General features: G+C 42.6%; 1 pseudogene across 1 annotated transcript in view; it reads left to right on the top strand.

The window, feature by feature from the left end:
* The first annotated feature begins 238 nt into the window (after positions 1 to 238).
* The window catches only part of LOC103275245, a 50751-nt pseudogene continuing 35595 nt past the window's right edge, over positions 239 to 15394 (top strand). Inside the window, exons 1-2 of the transcript XR_002481253.1 lie at positions 239 to 1098; positions 1433 to 1647. The product of XR_002481253.1 is annotated as a 26S proteasome non-ATPase regulatory subunit 12 pseudogene (transcript). The remainder of the gene's footprint in view (positions 1099 to 1432; positions 1648 to 15394) is intronic.

The following is a 15394-nucleotide window of genomic DNA, read 5'->3' as shown; positions in this document are numbered from 1 at the left end:
CTCAGCCTTCCAAGTAGCTGGAACTACAGGAGGGCACCACCATGCCCAGCTTATTTTTCGATTTATTGTAGGGACAAGGTCTCACCAAGTTGCCCAGGCTGGTCTCGAACCCCTGAGCTCAGATAATCCTCTCACCTTGGCCTCCCAAAGTGCTGTGATTACAGGCTTGAGCCATAGCGCCCGGTCAAAAAATATTTTTAAAAAATTGCGTCTGGGTTCAGGCAAGGACCATGGCAGACGGGCACATTGTCAAGATGGGGGCAGACTACAGCACCATGGTGGACCAGCGCCTACCCGAGTGCGAGAAGCTAGCCAAGGAAGAACGACTTCAGGAAGTTATTGTAACCCTTCTTTCTTTGGAAAAACAGTCTTGTACTGCTTCCAACAGTGTGTCTACATTCTGTATTTTAGTTGCAGTAGTGAGGATGTGCTACGAGGCTAAAAAATGGGATTTCCTGAATGAAAATATTATGCTTTTGTCCAAAAGGAGGAGTCGGTTAAAACAAGCTGTTGCAAAAATGGTTCAACGGTGCTGTACCTATGCTGAAATAACAGACCTTCCAATTAAACTTTGATTAATTGATACTCTACGAATGGTTACAAAAGGAAAGATTGATGTTGAAATTGAGTGTGCTCAACTAACTAAAACCTTAGCAACTATAAGAGAGCAAAATGGCGATGTGAAAGAGGCAGCTTCCATCTTACAAGAGTTATAGGTGGAAACTTATGGGTCAATGGAGAAGAAGGAGCCAGTGGAGTTCTTTCTGGAGCAAATGAGGCTCTGCCTCACGGTGAAGGATTACATCTGGACACAAACCATCAACAAGAAGATTAACACCAAATTTTTCCAGGAAGAAAATACAGAGAAATTAAAGTTGAAATACTATAATTTGATGATCCAGCTGGATCAGCACGAGGGATCCTATTTGTCTATTTGTAAGCACTACAGAGCGATATATGACACTCCCTGTATACAGGCAGAAAGAGAAAAGTGGCAGCAGACTCTGAAGAGTGTTGTGCTCTGTGTTATCCTGGCTCCTTTTGAAAATGAACTGTCAGATCTGGTTCACCGAATAAGTGGTGACAAGAAGTTAGAAGGCTGGGCTCGGTGGCTCAGCCTGTAATCCCAGCACTTTGGGAGGCCGAGGCAAGAGGATTGCCTGAGCCCAGGGTTTGAGACCAGCCTGGGCAACATAGTGAGGCCTCATCTCTAAAATAAATGAAAAAATTAGCCGGATGTGGTAGCGCACTCGTATAGTTCCAGCTTCTTGGAAGACTGAGGCAGGATTGCCGGAGCCCAGCAGGTCAACACTGGGGTGGCCGTGAGCATGCATGCCACTGCACTCCAGCCTGGGCCATAGAGTGAGACACCGACTCCTACAAAATAAAATAAAGCAAAACAAAATAAAATAAAATAAAAAGAAGTTAGAAGAAATTCCCAAAGACAAGGATCTTTTAAAACTTTTTACCACAATGGAATTGATGCATTGGTCCATGCTCGTTGGGGACTAGGGAATGGAGTTAAGGAAAGGCTGATGTCTTTGGTTCTACCGAGGAAGGTGAACAAAGGTGGAAAGACCCAAAGAACAGAGCTGTTGGACATGTAAGAATCTGGCATGATAGGGATGACAATTTTTATTTTAACCCGTAACTAGTGGATTTTCTTTTTAGAATTATCTTAGTAACTTTGGCAAATTTGAGCATAAACTATTTTATTTTGGGGCAACCCCTTCAGGTCCCCTTCCACTGTGGGAGCTTTTCTGTCCTCCCAATAAATCCTACTTTCTTTTTTTTTTTTGAGTTGGAGTCTCACTCTGTCACCCAGACTGGAGTGCAGGGGCTGCTCCCGGCCACCGCAGCCTCGACCTGCTGGGCTCCAGCGATCCTTCCGCCTCAGCCTTCCGAGTAGCCGGAATTACAGGCATGCGCTACCGTGCCCGGCTGATTTTTTGATTTCTTATAGAGATGAGGTCTCGCTGCCCAGGCGGGCCTCGAACCCGCGGGCTCAGGCAATCCACTCACCTCAGCCTCCCAAAGGCGTGGGATTACAGGCTGAGCCACCAAGCCCGGCTATAAATCCTACTTCCTAAAAAAATCCTAAAAACGAAAACCCTAACCCTAACTCTAATCCCCCGTTGGTTGAATTCATGGGTGTAGAAGACACAGATGTGGAGAGCTGACTGTACCTATCATCATTTGAACTTTAGGGTGAAAAGTCATGACATTTTACTAAAGTTATCTGGAGACAGATAAAATGCATCCACTTAAATCTGCTGATTCAATCATTTGATAGACTTGATCAGCAAGTTCAAATGAACTGGTCTGGTCATTTATTTTACTGCCCTGACTGAACTGACCAGTGTTGGGTCATCATGTAAACACTATCTTCACCATAGCAGTATTTTAAAGTTAATGTGTATTGAACTTATACTGAACTAAGCATTTATCATGTATTAAATCATTTAAGTCTTGCAATCACTCTATGAGGTAGAAACGGCCACCTTCCTCCATTTTACAAATGAAAATGAGGCACAGAGAAGGTAAGTAACCTGCCCAGTGCACACAGCTGGCAAGTAACAAGGCTGGGATTCATACCAGAGCTCTGAGCTCTTAACAATCATACTATACTACCCAATATAATAATGGAATAATATTTCCCATAATAATAAAAATGAAATCAAAATTATAACTTGGAGTCACAGAGCTTACGAAATTGGCTAATATTAAAATCAACATTATAAAAGAAACAAATTGGAAAGAATAACTTTTATATGTATACACTTACAGACTTCCAAGATTTCTCATTTGCACTGATTTCCAGAATCCTCTCTTTCAGAGCCTCCTCTGTGGCTGGTATGGGGACAGCACTGTCGCTCAGAAGAGTAGCCAACTGACCAAGGAAATTGTGATATTGGAATTGTGCAGTTTTCGTTCCCCAGTCAAATGAATATTGAGGTCTGTCTAACTTAGATGTTGGGTTTTCTTTATGGATCAAATCTTGCTGACATTTATCCCAAATTTTCTGTCCATCTTTTGGTCCTTTGGAGGGAAAGATGTTGTCTCTCTCAAAGTTCTTGGCCAGGATAGCTTCACCCTTATCCTAAATATGCCAACACACAGGTTAAGCTTCCATTTGGAATTTAATACAGATACATCAACTTCCCTTCTTTTAAAATATAAATATTGTCACTACACAAACCTTCAGGAGAAAAGAACCTAAATACAAAGAAAGATTTAAAGAGTAACAAGAGGCTGGGCACAGTGAACCACACATCTATAATCCCAGTACTTTGGAAGGCCAAGGCAGGAGGGTTGCTTGAGCCCAGGAGTTCAAGACCAGTCTGGGCAACATAAGAAACCCTGTCTCTACAAAAAAGTTAAAAATTAGCTGGGTGTGATGGTATGCACCTGTAGTCACAGCTATTTTGGAGGCTGAGGTGGAAGGATCGCCTGACCCTAAGAGGTTGAGGCTGCAGTAAGGTGTGATCGTGCCACTACACTCAGCCTGGGTAACAGAGTGAAACTCTGACTCAAAAAAAAAAAAAAAAAAAAGAGTAACAAGAGAGACAAGGGCATACTCAAAAGAGCAAACTGGAACAAGAAGTGTTGAAATGATGGTGTGGAGAACACAAGAAAATTAGCTTAGAGAAGCAGCTAACCAGACAGCCCCAACTGATGAGGGTAAACTCACTACAGAAAAATCTGAGCTCATAAATGTAGAAGGAATGATAGAATTTAAAAATTAGCCAGGTGTGGTGGCTCATACCTGTAATCCCAGCACTTTGGGAGGCAGTGGTGAGAGGATTTCCTGAGCCCATGGGTTTGAGACCAACTCGGGCAATTTGGCGAGACCTTGTCTCTACAATAAATCAACAAATTAGCCAGGTGTGGTGGTGCATACCTGTGGCTCCAGCTACTTGGAAGGCTGAGGCTGAAGAAAGGATTACCTGACCCCAGCGGGTCGAGGCTGCACTGGCAGTGAGCATGCTACTGCACTCCAGCCTGGGCAACAGAGTGAGACTCCGACTCAAAAATAAAAAAAAAAAAAGTTATTACTAACTGGATTTGAGCTTTTCTTAGAACATGGTTTCTGTGTTTGGGGTAATTCTCTACTGCTTCTGTGATTTCCTGCACTGGTTGATCCACATTCCAGCCTGCAAGGTGGGTCAAGTCTGTTGTACCTTGTCAGTTGGGTAAAGAATGTGTACAGATAAGAAAGATGTCTGAATGCTTACCCTATTTTAATTTACACTGCCTACAAGAATCTTTTCCATCTATGTCTAACCTGCCTCAGGAACTCAGGGAAAGGAGAAGTACAAGCATTTTTTTCCCTTGTCTTAGTCACAGTGGAAGCAGGATGATTACAGATTGAGGCTGCGGTGAGCCATGATTGTGCCACTGCACACCAGCTTGGTGACAGAGTGAGACCCCGTCTCAAAAATAAAATGGGGATTACTTTAAACTACTGTGAAAGTAGTTGCTGAATTTTGTTAATGGAACCCTTCGCTTTAATTGGGTCTTATAAGACCTTGTTTTACATGCAGATTATATAATATGCTGTTGTAGTTGAAGGATTTTAAAGTAAACGCTCACCACTTCCTTGATACTGGTCTGTCTCCCTACTCTACAAACCTCTGTGATGCTGTCCACTCACCACGTGTCTGCCAAGACAAGGCTCACGTCCACTCCTAAACCCAACTCACGCCATCATTCTAGATGTCAACGGCTAATGTAGATGACCCACCAAGTAACTTAGATTTGTGATTTCTAAGCCTCAGTTCCCATGGCTTTCACCTACACCCTGCTGTTCAGCCATCTACACCTACATTCACAAACCTAGATTTCAGCAGCAACAGGAACTCACCCACACCACAAATGTAAATGCCTGCATGTCACCCACTAGCTTTCACATCCCCATTCCCTCCAACCTTCTCTTCCGTACCACAGAGCCCTCCAGTCCTCCTCACACTCTCTCCACGCAACAAAAAGGCATCCAGTCCACCATGCCGTGCTGCTTCCTTGGATCCTCCACTAAGAAGAGGAACAACAAAACCGGGCTCGGTGGCTCAGCCTGTAATCCCGCGCCTTTGGGAGGCTGAGGTGAGTGGATTGCCTGAGCCCGCAGGTTCAAGAGCTGCCTGGGCAGGCGAGACCTCATCTCTACAATAAATCAAAAAATCAGCCGGGCGTGGTAGCGCATGCCTGTAATTCCGGCTACTCAGAAGGCTGAGACGGAAGGATCGCCGGAGCCCAGCAGGTCAAGGCTGCAGTGGCCCGGAGCGGCCACTGAACTCCAGTCTGGGCGACAGAGTGACGCTCCAACTAAAAAAAAAAAAAAAAAAAAAGAGGAACAACAAACTAGTCAACATTTAACAATTTGGCCAGGAATGGTGGCTGATGCTTGTAATCCCAGCACTTTGGGAGGCTGAGGTAGGAGGATTATTTAAGCCCAGGAGTTTGAGAACAACCTGGGCAACATAGTAAGACCTCGTCTCTAAAAATATTCAAAACATTAGTCAGGTGTAGTGGTGTGCACCTGTAGTCCCAGTTACTTGGGAGGCTGAGGTGGAAGGATCACAAGCCCAGGAGGTCGAGGCTGCAGCGAGCTGTGATAAGGCCCTCCAGCCTGGGCAACAGAGTGAGACTCTTACTTAAAAAAAAAAAAAAAAGTTACCACTTATCTCCTGGAGTAACTCAAGGTAATAAAAATCCTGTTTCTAGGCTGGGCACAGTGGCTCATGCCTATAATCTCAGAATTTGGGGAGGCTCAAATGAGGATCACTTGAGACTAGGAGTTCCAGATCAGCCTGGGCAACATAGTGAGACCCCCATCTCTATAAAAACAAACAAACAATTAATCAAACAAAAAACTTAGCCAGGCTTGGTGGCACATGCCTACAGTCCCAGCTACTCAGGAGGCTGAGGTGGAAGGATCAGCTGAGTCCAGGGGGATGAGGCTGTGGCAAGCTGTGATAGTGTCACTGCATTCCAGCCTGGGCAACAGAGTAACAACCTGACTAAAAAAATAAACATTTTTAAAAACTCTTGTTTCTTCAAAACTCAGCCAACATTTGTTCTCACCTTCATCACAATAATATCCAAGGAATCTTCTTGTCCCTTCATATGCATGTACGGGGTGAATCTGTTAGTCTCTGAGAACTTTTTCTCCAAAAAGTCTGCTTTTCGCTCTGCCTTTTCTCTTTCAACCAGATGTACTCTGTGTAAGATATCAGTAGGTAATAGCATCACGAAACCAACACAACCAATTTTCAAATTTCAATTAAAAAATGGTTAAGAAAAGGCCAGGAGCAGTGACTCATGCCTGTACACCAAGCACTTTGGGAGGTCAAGACAGCAGTATCCATTGAGCCCAGGAGTTCCAGACCAGCCTAGGCAACTTAGTGAGACCTCATCTCTACACAGATTTTTAAAAATTAGCTGGGTGCCGGGCTCGGTGGCTCAGCCTGTAATCCCGTGCCTTTGGGAGGCTGAGGTGAGCGGATTGCCTGAGCCCGCGGGTTCGAGACCCGCCTGGGCAGGCGAGACCTCATCTCTACAATAAATAAAAAAAAAAAATCAGCCGGGCGTGGTAGTGTGAGCCTGTAGTTCCAGCTACTCGGAAGGCTGAGGTGGAAGGATCGCCGGAGCCCAGCAGGTCGAGGCTGCGGTGGCCGGGAGCGGCCACTGCACTCCAGTTTGGGCAACAGTGAGACTCCAACTAAAAAAAAAAAAAAAAAAAAAACTAGCTGGGTGTGGTAGTATGTGCCTGTAGTTCTAGCTACTCAGGAGGCTGAGGCAGAAGGATCACCTGAGTCCAGGAGGTCGAGGTTGTGGTGAGCTGTGATCATGCCACTACACTCCCACCTGGGTGACACAGAGAAACCCTGACTTTAAAAAAATGGTAAGAAGAAAATTCCCTCTTTTAAAATATATTAAATATGCATATCAAGTAAAAATGTATGCAGTTAAAAAAAGTTAAAAAGCTATGCAGTTATCCAAGTATTTCTAGGGAGAGATTAGAAATGGAAAGAGCCGGGTTCGGTGGCTCAGCCTATAATTCCGCGCCTTTGGGAGGCTGAGGTGAGTGGATTGCCTGAACCCGCGGGTTCGAGACCCGCCTGGGCTGCGAGACCTCATCTCTACAATAAATCAAAAAATCAACCGGGCGTGGTAGCGCATGCCTGTAATTCCGGCTACTCGGAAGGCTGATGCAGAAGGATCTCCGGAGCCCAGCAGGTCGAGGCTGTGGTGGCCAGGAGCGGCCACTGCACTGCAGTCTGGGCAACCGAGTGAGACTCCAACTCAAAAAAAAAAAAAAAAGAAATGGAAAGAAATAGTATTTTCTCCTGTATTAAGACCTGTCACATAGTTCCCCTGGGGAGGTCAATTTTGAAACCATTCTTTTTATGGTGAAATTTGGATATAAGTAGTTGCCTGGTAATATACATTTTTAAAATTTTAGATTCAGGGGTTACATATGCAGGTTTGTTGCATGGGTATACTGCACTATGGTGAGGTTTGGGCTTCTACTGAACCTGTCAACCAAACAGTGAGCATGCTACCCCATAAGTAGCTTTTCAGTTCTGGACACCCTCCTTCCCCTTCCCCTTTAGGAATCCCCAGGATCTGTTTTCCCCATATTTATGTCCACATGTACCCTACAACTGGTAATGTTGGGGGAATCAGGAGGTTCCACAGGTATGTAAATATTCCTATTTTAATAACACCTGAATGAGATCTTAAGTTGGGATTCAATGAGGGGAAAAGGAATTAGAAATAATAGTACAGCAATAGAGAATAACATATGTAAAAACTTGTTTAATCATTAGATATATAAACAACTTAGATAAAAGCAGTTCATTATTTGTTTCTTGTTTTGATTACCAATTGCTAGATACTGGTAATATTTTCTACCCTGAATCTAGTTTAAAGTTTTAGTTCATCTTCTGTGAATTTTGTCTGCTAAGAATTGCATCCTACAGAATTAGTGTATTTTGGACAGGTAATTAGAAATGATCCAAATTCTCTAAAGAACAATTTTTAATTCTAAAAATTATATTAGAGACATATAGACTCTACATTGAAAACGCAGAGCAGGACATACTCAAAAAGGCTAACTAACACATCTGTAATTGCAGCCTAGAATGAGAGTAGTGACAGAATGGCATAGAAACAGTATTTGAAGAAATAATTCCCAGGAATTTTCCAAATCTGATAAAGACAATCAGCTGACAGATTCAATAAGTGCTGCAAATCCCAAGCAGGATAAACGCAAAGCCAGTCACATCAAGACATGTCATACACAAATTGCTATCAGGTAAAAGCAGCTAGAGAAAGACATATTCCCTTCAAAGATGTAAAAATAAGACTGATGGCTGACTTTTCAATAGACACTGTAAATGTCAGAAGATAATGGAATGACATCTTAAAGTGCTGAAAGAAAAAATACTGAACTGGGTGAGGTGGCTCATGCCTGTAATCACAGCACTTTGGGAAGTGGAGGCAGGGGGATGGCTTGAGCCCAGGAGTTCGAGACCAGTCTGAGCAAAACAGTGAGACCTCATCTCTATAATTTTTTTTTTTTTTAAATGAGCTGAGTGCGGTGGCACACACCTGTAGTCTCAGTTACTTGGGAGATTGATACAGGAAGATTGCTTGAGCCGAAGAGTTGTAGGTTGCAGTGAGTCATGACTGATTCCACCCTGGGCAACAAAGTGAGAGAAAGAAAGAAAGGGAGGGAGAAAGGGAAGGGAGGAAAGGAAGGGAGAAAGGAAGAAAGATAGAAGGAAGGAAGGAAGGAGGGAGGGAGGATGAAAGACAACCCAGAATTCTAAACCTAGTTAAATTACCTTTCAAAATGGAAGATGAAGGCCAGTGCAGTGGCTCAAGCCTGTAATCCCAGCACTCTGGGAGGTCAAGGTGAGAGGATTGCCTGAGTCCAGGGATTCAAGAGCAGCCTGGGCAACTTAGACCTCATTTCTACAATAAATTAAAAAATCAGCCAGGCATAGTGGTGTGTGCCTAAAGTTCCAGCTACTTGGAAGACTGAGGCAGAAGGATTGCCTGAACCCAGCAGGTCAAGGCTGCAGTGACCATGAATGTGTCATTGCACTCCAGCCTGGGCAACAGAGTGAGACTCTAACTCGAAAAAAATAAAACACAATTGAAGATTAAATAAACAAGGTTTCAGAAGGAAAATAAAAAAGGAAAAATTCATTGTTGAAAGAACTGCACTTTATGAAACATACACAAAGCAATTTTTCTGGATGAAGGAAAATGATCCCTGGCTGCTGGACAGAACTGTGGCATAGAATAAAGAGTAAAGAAAGACAGTGAGAGGTAGAGAGACAGAGACAGAGAAAGAGAGAGAGAGACAGACAGATGGGGGGAGACAGAGACAAGGGGCAGAGAGAGGGAGAGAGAGAGTGCTATTGTAAGGAATTGGTTCATGTAATTATGGAGGCTGGCAAACCCCAAGAAGGACTCTTGCAGGAGGAGTCAGCAAGCTGGAAACCTGGAGGAGCCAGTGATGTAGTTCTAGCCCAAGTCTGAAAGCCTGAGAGCCAGGAGAGCTGATGGTGTAGTTTCAGTCCAAAGGCCAGTAGGCTTGAGACCAGGAAGAGCCAACAGTTCTAGCCCAAAGGCAAGAGAAAAAGCTGATGTCAAAGTATGAAGGTCATCAGGCAGGAAGACTTCTCTCTTACTCAGGAGGGTCCATCTTTTTGTTCTAGCCAGGCCTTCAACTGATTGGATGAGGCCCACTCACATGAAGGCAGGCAATTTTCTTTACTCAGTATTTCAATTTTAAATGTTAATCTTATGCAAAAGCACCCTTACAGAAAAACCCAGAATAATATGGGGCACTCCATGGCCCAGTCAGGTTGATATATAAAATTAATCTTGAAGTATGCACAGCTGGTACAGTGAAAATGCTCATTAAATCAGTTTTAAATCAAAAAAATAAATAATTAAATTAAATTAAATTAATCATCACAGTATGTCATATAGCCATATTTCTCTTTAGGGCTGAGTTTAAAAAAAAGTCCATAGTGTGCTATGCTGTATTCAAAATTTTGTTAAACAGTTTACCATGTTCAGTCAGCTCTTATGGATCTAGCCAACTTCATGTGGTGGCTTAACATTAAGAAGATATCTGAATGACGAACAGCTTTTATTCAGTCCTTCACTAGAACTTAGTTCCTTGAATTCAAACACTCTTCGCACAACCAGAAAAAAAAAAGAAAAGAAAAGGAAACCCCATTATCCCGCTTGCAGGCCTTTAAGTTTAACTAATTTCTCAGTCTGAATAAAGGTTTATTTCTTTACTCAATTTTAGTCTTCTATATATTTTATTTTTATTTTATTTTATTTTATTTTTTGAGTCAGAGTCTCACTCTGTCACCCAGGCTGGAGGACAGTGGCACGCTCTATGCCACAGTTCTGTCCAGCAGCGAGGGATCATTTTCCTTCGTCCAGAAAAATTGCTTTGTGTATGTTTCATAAAGTGCAGTTCTTTCAACAATGAATTTTTCCTAGCCTTGACCTGCTAGGCTCAGGCAATCCTTCTGTCTCAGCCTTCCAAGTAACTGGAACTAAGGTATGTGCCACCATGACTGGCTAAGTATTTTCTTTTTATTTTTTATATTTTTTATTTTTTATTTTTATTTGAGTTGGAGTCTCACTCTGTCGCCCAGACTGGAGTGCACTGGCCGCTCCCGGCCAACGCAGCCTCGACCTGCTGGGCTCCGGTGATCCTTCCGCCTCAGCCTTCCGAGTAGCCGGAATTACAGGCATGCACTACCACGCCCAGCTGATTTTTTTATTTATTGTAGAGATGAGGTCTTGCTGCCCAGGCGGGTCTCAAACCCGCGGGCTCAGGCAATCCATTCACTTCAGCCTCCCAAAGGCGCAGGATTACAGGCTGAGCCACCGAGCCCGGCTAGTATTTTCTTTTTAAAAGTGATCTGGGAGATGCAAGATACAAAAGAAACCTCAACCTATTAGTTAAACTGACATATACTAACCAATAGAGAATTGAAACAGGCCACACTAGTATTCATATTTGAATAGAATAGCTTTTAATATTGTGTGATTTTCTCAAATATTATTCATATTGTAAGAGGGAAAATTAATGACTTTGTTTCTCCTATCAGCCAAGGGCACATAATCAAATATCTCCTCTCTCCGTATACCAACTAAATAACGATAGGTCTAGGTATTGAATTGCATAAAGGACAAAACCATATGACCATTGCAATAGATACAGAAAAAGCATTTGACAAACTCCAATACACTTTTGTGATAAAATCACTCAACAAACTAGAAATACAAGAGGACTTCCTCTACCTTGTAAAGGGCATCTATCAAAAAACCCAAAGCTTACATCATACCTAATGGTGAAAGACTGAAAACTTTGCTTCACTAAAATCAAGAACAAGGCAAGGTTACCAACTTCTCACCACTCTTATTCAATATTGTTCTGTAGATTGGAGCCAAGGCAAGCAGGCAAGAAAAAGTAATTTATTTATTTATTTATTTATTTTGGGGTTGGAGTCTCACTGCATCGTCAAGGCTGGAGTGCAGTGGCACACTCATGGCCACCCTAGCATCAGTCTGCTGGGCTCCAGCGATCCTTCCACCTCAGCCTTCTGAGAGTAGCTGGAACTACAGGTGTGCACTACCATGCCTGGCTAATTTTTGATTTATTGTAGAGACAAGGTCTCGCCAAGTTGCCCGGGTTGGTCTTGAACCCATGGGCTCAGGTAATCCACTCACCTCAGTCTCCCAAAGTGCTGACCAGCAAGCCCAGCCAAAAAAGAAATTTAAAACATCCAGATTAAGCTAGGCGCAGTGGCTCACACCTATAATCCCAGGACTATAGGAGGCAGAGGTGAGAGGATTTCCTGAGTCCAGCGGTTTCAGACCAGCCTGGGCAACTTGGTGAGACCTTGTCTCTACAATTAATAAAAAAAAAAAAAAAATTAGCTAGCTGTGGTGGTGCACACCTATAGTTCCAACTACTTGGAAGGATGAAGTGGAAGGACCACCTGAGCCCAGCAGGTTGTGGCTGCAGTAGCCGTGAGCATGCCACTGCACTCCAGTCTAGGTAACAGAGTGAGAGTCTGACTCAAAAAAAAAAATCCAGATTGGAAAGGAAGAATGAAAACTATCTCTTTGCAAATACATGGTCTTGTATAGAGAATATTCTAAGGAGTACACACACACATACACACACACACACAATTAGAACTAAGAATGAGTTCAGCAAGGTTGCAGAACAGAAGATCAATATACAAAATCAATTTTATTTCTACTCCCTAAAAATGAACAATCCAAAAAAGAAATAAAGAGTTCCATCTATAATTCACAAAAAAGAATAAAATACTCATTAATAAATTTAACCAAAGAAATATAAGACATGTACACTGCAAATTATAAAACATTATTTAAAAAATTAAAGAAGCCAAATAAATGAAAAAACATTCCATGTTCATGAATTAGAAGACAATATTATTATATTGATAAACAGATTCAACACAGTCCCTATCAAAATCCAGCTACCTTTTTAACAGAAAATGACAAGCTGATCTTAAATTTCGTGTGGAAATGCAAGGAACCCAGAACAGCCAAAATGATATTGAAAATAAAATAAGTTGGACTTTTCATACTTCTCCATTTCAAAACATACTACAAAGCTACATTAATCAAGACAGTGTGATATGGGCATAAAGGCAGACATATTGACCAACAGAACAGAGTTGAGGGTCTGAAAAAATAAGCCCATAGATTTATGGCCAATTGATTTTTGGCAAGAGTGCCAAGAATACCCAACAGGGGAAAGTACAGTCTTTTCAACAAATGCTGCTGAGGACAATTGGAAGTTTATATTAAAAAGAATGAATTGGGATATCATTTCACATCACATACAAAAATTTGTAAAAGTGGATAAAAGAAATAAATGTAAGCGCTAAAACTATTAAAAAAAAATATAGCCGGGTGCAGTGGTTCATGCCTGTAATCCCAGTACTTTGGGAGAAAGAGGCAGGAGGACTGCCTGAGCTCAGGGGTTCAAGACCAGCCTGAGCAACATGGCAAGACCTTGTTGCTGCAATAAATCAAAAATTAACTGGGTGTGGTGGCATGCGTGTGTAGTTCCAGCTACTTGGAAGGCTGACACAGAAAGATCACCTGAACTCAGCAGGTCAAGCCTGTGGTGGTAATGAGCATGCCGCTGCACTCCAGCCTGGGCAACAAGAGACTCCAACTAAAAAAAAAAAAAAAAAAGCCGGGCTCGGTGGCTCAGCCTGTAATCCCATGCCTTTGGGAGGCTGAGGTGAGTGGATTGCCTGACCCCGTGGGTTCGAGACCCGCCTGGGCAACTTAGCAAGACCTCATTCCTACAATAAATCAAAAAATTAGCTGGGCGTGGTAGCGCGCACCTGTAGTTCCAGCTACTTGGAAGGCTGAGGCAGATCGCGGGAGCCCAGCAGGCCGAGGCTGCGGTGGCCGGGAGTGGCCACTGCACTCCAGTCAGGGCGACTGAGTGAGACTCTAACTCAAAAAAAAAAAAAAAGAAAGAAAGAAGACAGACAGTGGCCACGTTTGATAATTAGATTCATATGAAATGTCCAGAAAAAGAAAATCCATAGAGAAAGAAGCAGCTTAGTGGTTTCCGAGAATGAGAGAGGGTGAAACGGGGAATGACAGCATTATACTAGCATGGGGTTTATTTGGGGGATTATGAAAATGTTCTGAAATTAGATAGTGGTGATGGTTGTACAATGACTGAATTGTACATTTTAAATTGAATCTTGAGATATGTGAGTTATATCTCAGTACAAAAAAATTTTTGTTTGTTTTTTGAATTGGAGTCTCACTGCATCACCCAGGCTAGAGTGCAGTGGCATTCTCACGGCCACCCCAGCATCGACCTGCTGGACTCCAGCAATCCTTCCACCTCAGTCTTCCAAGTAGCCAGAACTACAGGTGCGGCTAATTTTTTGATTTATTGTAGAGATGAGGTCTCGCCAAGTTGCCCAGGCTGTTCTCAAACCAGTGGCCTCAGGCAATCCCCTCATCTCGGCCTCCCAAAGTGCTAGGATTACAGGCTTGAGCCATATGTCCCGCCAAAATTTTTTTTTAAATAGGGGCTCTGCACAGTGGCTGACGCCTGTTATCCCAACACTTTGGGAGACTGAGCCAGGAGGATTGTTTGAGCCCAGGAGTTCAAGACCAGCTTGGGCAACATAGCCAGACCTCAACCCTACAAAAAATTTAAAAATTAGCCAGATGTGTTGGTGCATGCCTGCAGTCCCAACTACTTAGGAGGCTGAGGTGGGAGGATCACTAGAGCCTGGAAGGTGGAGATTGTGGTGAGCCATGATCATGCCACTGCACTACAGTGTGGGTGACAGAGTCAGGAGACCCTGACTCAAAAAAAAAAATGTTGCAAACAATTATAAGCATTTTTATTTTTAAAAAATGATAACTTTAGGTCAGGTATTAAGTGAAATTCTATTCAGTTTAAATTCTGTGATCAATCAGGAATATGAAATTCATATGCTGTTTGCAAGTTTATAATAAAAGATATATTTGAAAACAAACCAGAAAATTCCCTACCTTAGATGGTTCTCTAGTTTTATGATTCTTTCAGTTAAATCCCAGTTGCCTCTTTCAAGTTCCTGAATATTGGTGTTTTTCAAAGACTTAATTCTGGTTAGAGAAGCAATAATTTCCTGTAGGTCCTTGATATCCTCTTTAAGGGACATAATCTGGAACGACTGTAGCACATTATGTTCTTTGTAACTTGTTAGCTCAGTCTTCACCTCTTGCAGTGCAGTTTCTTTTATCAAAAGTTTACCTTGAAGATTTCTTAGCTAATAAGAAAAAGTATTAAAATCATTAATAATGTTGGCTTTAAAAAAATCATAGTTAGGTGCAGTGGCTCAAACCTGTAATCACAGCAACTTTGGGAGGTGGAGGCAAGATAATTGCCTGAGCTCGGGGGTTCGAGACCAGCCTGGGCAATTTGGCAAGATCTCATCTCTACAATAAATAAAAAAAAATTAGCCGAGTGTGGTAGTGCATGCCCACAGTTCCAGCTACTTGGAAGGCTGAGGCAGAAGGATCACCTGAGCCCAGCAGGTCAAGGCTGTGGTGGCCGTGAGCATGCCACTGCACTTCGGCCTGGGTGACGGAGTAAGACTCCAATTCAAAAAAAAAAAAAAACCAAAAAACCCTCATGATGTTAAATCATATTTAAGTTATTCATTATTATACGATAAAATGAAGCCTTTCAAATCTACTCCTAGCAACATATTCCAGTGTTAAATACTACATTTTTTTTTTTTTTGAGTTGGAGTCTCACTCTGTCGCCCAGACTAGAGTGCAGTGG

The sequence above is a fragment of the Carlito syrichta genome, unplaced genomic scaffold, assembly GCF_000164805.1.
Source record: "Carlito syrichta isolate Samal-C Ts95f unplaced genomic scaffold, Tarsius_syrichta-2.0.1 Scaffold315377, whole genome shotgun sequence".
Taxonomy (NCBI): Eukaryota; Metazoa; Chordata; class Mammalia; order Primates; family Tarsiidae; genus Carlito; species Carlito syrichta.
This window is presented reverse-complemented; position numbering and strand designations above follow the sequence as displayed.